Source organism: Pteropus alecto, unplaced genomic scaffold, assembly GCF_000325575.1.
Source record: "Pteropus alecto unplaced genomic scaffold, ASM32557v1 scaffold139, whole genome shotgun sequence".
Lineage (NCBI taxonomy): Eukaryota > Metazoa > Chordata > Mammalia > Chiroptera > Pteropodidae > Pteropus > Pteropus alecto.
Window position 1 is genome coordinate 4446112 of NW_006443567.1, and position 4431 is coordinate 4450542.

The 4431-nt window shown below is 37.3% G+C and overlaps 1 pseudogene; it reads right to left on the reverse strand.

Annotated features, from left to right (window-relative positions):
* Positions 1 to 2182: 2182 nt before the first annotated feature.
* Positions 2183 to 2762, reverse strand: LOC107196561 (annotated as a pseudogene).
* Between the last annotated feature and the right edge of the window lie 1669 nt (positions 2763 to 4431).

Genomic DNA, 4431 nt, shown 5'->3' on the forward strand with positions numbered 1-4431 from the left:
GAAATTGGTGAAGAAGGGCATGACACCACAGAGACCATCACACTGTACATGTCCCACTCTGACTGGAACATTGGCTGGGAAATTTAACTCTAAGATCAAAAATCTTAGGTATTAGCTAACATTCAGGACAAGAGAAAGGAATTGAATTTTTTTTTTCTTCCAATTTTATTTCATCATTGAAATCAGTGTCTCTGAAGTCTGCTAAAATTTCACAACTGGAGTTCAACAATCTCTGTTCTTATTCAGCAAACAAGTTTAACTACAATCACTATAAACAGTTTAAGAAAGCCATACTCCAAGAATGGATTGTGGAAGAGGCAAGAAGTGGAGCCCAGAGAATGAATGGAAATGTGAAGAAAATGGAAAGTGATTACTCACTCAGGTCTCAGAGACTTCTGTGTCTGCAAGAGGTAATTTGGGGACAGGATAGCAAAGTGGTAAGTGGCACTGGTTTACTGAGCGCCTTACTTTGACATGGGCTGTGTGTCATTGGGCAAGTAAATAAACTTCTCAATGCCTTGATTTCTTTACATGTAAATTATTAATAACAACACATACTTCACAGAGTTGAATTATTGGCGAATTAAAATAATGCATGTCCATGAGAAGAGATGAAATACTGCCATTTGCAACAACATGGATGGATCTTGAGATTATCATGCTAAGTGAAATAAGTCAGACAGAAAAAGTTGATAACCATATGATATCACTCATATGTGAGATATAAAATGGAAAGCAACAAACGAGCAAGACAAACAGAGACTCGTGGACATAGACAACAGTTTAGTGGTTATTAGAGGGGAGGAGGAAAGCAAGAGAGGTAGATAAGGGTAAAGGGGATCAAATATATAGTGATGGAAGGAAATTTGACTTTGAGTGGTGAACACAATGATGTATTATTGAATCGTACATTTGAAACATATATAATTTTATTAACCAATGTCACTCCAATAAATTTAATTAAAAAATAAAATAATGCATGTAAACAACTTAGCACGTCATCCAAGTTCTCAATAAAGTTAGCTATTACTTTCTTCTAGTGAAAACCCTTATGTCAAAATGAGGTTGCCAAGGTCTTTGAGACTAGGCTTAAACATTCTACTGCTATCTTCCCCACATTCTGCTGAAGGGAGAAATATCAGATTATCTAAGATATTTGAGAACAGCCAAGGAAGAAAGATTTTAAAAATCTTACTAAAACTTAGGACCCCACGGGTCCATATTTGAATGAATGGATAAATAAATAAAGAAAGAAATGGAATATCTTCCTCTTACATAAAAAAAAAAATAAACCAACAACAAACTAATAAATGTTTAAAGGATGATCAAAATAGAAAATCACCATTTGGTAACCATCATAGTAGTAATTAATTCAGCCAGGAAACATCAATGGATGCTAAAATTAATTGGTGAAAGTTTGATGAGGAATGGGATATGACATAGTCTCGGAGTACTTCCCCTCCCCACAGAATACTTATTAATTATAAAGGGAATAACTTTATAGTGGAGAAGCCTGGAAGATATTGCCACCTTAATGAAGTGATCAAAGTGAACATCATTAGTAATGGGACAAACTGAAATCACTGGTCACCTGATAGGATGCAATGAGAACACAGCATCATTTCTGTGCTATTCCTGCAAAAGATGCATAACTTGAACCTAATAATAAGGAAACATCAGACAAACCTAAATTAGGGAACAGTCTACAAAAAAGAAATGGCCTGTACTCTTCAAAAATGTAGAGATTATGAAAAACAAAGAAAGACTGAAGGAGACTAAAGAGACAGAAAAATAAAATGCAAGTTGTGATCCTGGATTGGATCCTTTAGCTATAAAGAACTTTATTTGGAGAAACTTGAATGGAGTTTGAGGATTAGATAGTGGTGATGTATCAGTGTTAGCATCCTGGTTTTAGTGGCTGTATTGTGATTATGTGGGAGAATGACCTTCTTTGCGGGAAATATGCACCAAAGCCTTCAAGGGTGATAGGGCATCTGGTTGACAGCTTACTATCAAATGGTTCTGGGAGGAAACATATAGATACTATTCTTGTAACTTTTCTGTGAGTTTGAACTTTTATTCAAAATTAATACACAACTTTTATTGCATCTTTAAAATATCACAAATAAGTCTAAGGAATCATCTGACATCTTGGAATTTCTGTAGCTGGACAACTTAGACCTTATTGAACAGTCTGCTGAACTGTTCCTTTTTCAGAAACATAAGTACCATCCAAAAATTTTCTGATATCCTTGTTTTTAACTGTTGTAGCTTGTTGAATCAAAGCAGCTGAGTTTGATACAAGTTCTATGCTGTTTCCTTCAAGAATTAATTCATCTTTCTGGGCTTGAGATACTGAACAAGCAACATCTGACCTCATCTGAATCCTGCGGATACATTTTTCACCCAAGTAATTTTGAATTCCAACAAGAAAACCATTCTCCTGAATAAAGACATTGATGGAGAAGTTAGCATACACAGGCCTCATCTTGTAACCAAAACCAGTGTTGTTACACCCTTGATCATGTTCTGTACATGACTATAGATAGTGCAAACAGTAGTGGCTAGTTTCTTTCTATTTCCCCACCATTTGTCAACCCGGAGACTATTCTTTTTCTTTCCAAGGAGACTGAGTTCTACATTGATGTGATTGAAGCCCCTCAGGGTGCCTCTGGGGCCCTTCACAAAAACTGCACATCCCTTCAAAGTGATGTCCTCATTTTCTGGAATGTCACAGTTTGATTGCTGAGAGTGATCTTCATCCTCACAGTAGATGCAGCAAAGAGGAAGTTTGAAATTTTTTGAAATACATGTTTTTGCATTGTGTACTATACATATTACTTTTAAGAGATATTTAGGGCAAAGGGTCCTTCCCTGGGGTGGTCACAGTGATTTCACTTCTCAGCTAGCTGATGGAAACCAGAGAGATGGGACTACAACTGCTCAGGAGTCATCCTGTTGAGTCATGAGGATGTTTAAAGGAAGAGGAAGTGCTATGGAAATGAGAGCTTTCAGGTGATTATCTGAGGAAGGGTGTACACTGTATTTACAATTAATTGCCTGAGAGATGGAGTTACAGATATTTGGTCTATGTATTGGAGAGGGTAGGTGGACAGGTTCTAGGAAAAGAAGAAAAGTGTGCAGAAATAGACACTGAAATCCCCACACCCACTTATAGGAGGCTCACATCTGCTTTAGAAGTTAGGAGAGAACTGGGGCAGAAAAAGGGACCAAAGCATTATTATCATCATTGTATAGCTAAGTAATACAAAGCTTCTCAGGATAAAATATGATGCTAGAGCTAGAAGGCACCACCCTATTATTTTATGGATGAGAAAACTGAGGAGCTCACAGAACTTGCCAAGCCCTCACAATCAGAGAGGAAATGGAATCTAAAGGCCAACACCACACTGCTCGCACCAAACTGTGCCTTGTTGAAAATGTGATCTGGAAATAATTGCAAACATTTTTAGAGTGGTTACTATATGCTAGCTTAATCCTCACAACAACCTTATGATATGGGTATTTTTACTATCTCTATTACAAATAGAAAACTGAGAGTCATAGGGTAAGTAGCTTGTCTGAGATCAGACATGGTAAATGGTGTGTGAATGATAAATATGTGTATGTGTTCGTTTTATTTGTTCATAAGATTATCATGTTTTGGTACATTTAGAGATTGGGGTAGTTGGAACAAAATATAAAAATTCAGAGCAAAAACAAAAGCAGGGATTTTACCCACTTTTATTCACTACCATGCCCCCAGGGCTACAAAATTTCTTGGCACATTGTAGGCACTCCATGAAGAATTGCTGAATGAATAAATGTTCTAAACTTTTAGTAATAAATAAATACATAGGTAAATTATTTGCTTTATCTCCCAAAAATGCCTCAATCCCCCACCCCCACCCCAGGAGACCATGCTTATAATCTCAGGCAAAACTGGCCATGGGACTCTCCCATGAGAAACTGCAAAAGGCTCTGCAGAGATGATGGATGGTTCTGCTCAGAGTCCTACATCATCATTGGTTCTCAAGCCTTCTTTCTAATATTTGCGTTAGCCCTTTAGATGGAGCTAGCTTTCCCACACAGATAGTATCCTGTGGTGTGGTTAAGTGCATGGTAACTAGAGTCAAATTGCCCATGTTCGTTTGAACCACGGGTCTACTATTTAGCAAATGTGTGATCTCAGACAAGCTACTTACCCTGTGACTCAGTTTCCTCATTTGTAAAACAGTGATAATAAGAATACTCATATCACAGCATTGTTGTGAAGATTAAGCCAGCATAAAGTAAGCACTCTAATAATGTTTACAATTATTTCCAGATCACTGGGAGCTTGTTAAAGCCCAGCCTTTGGCAAAGTTCCCCTCAGAGGATTCTCCTATACTGCCCTCTGGCACATCCACCATAAATTTGTCCTGCTTTCAG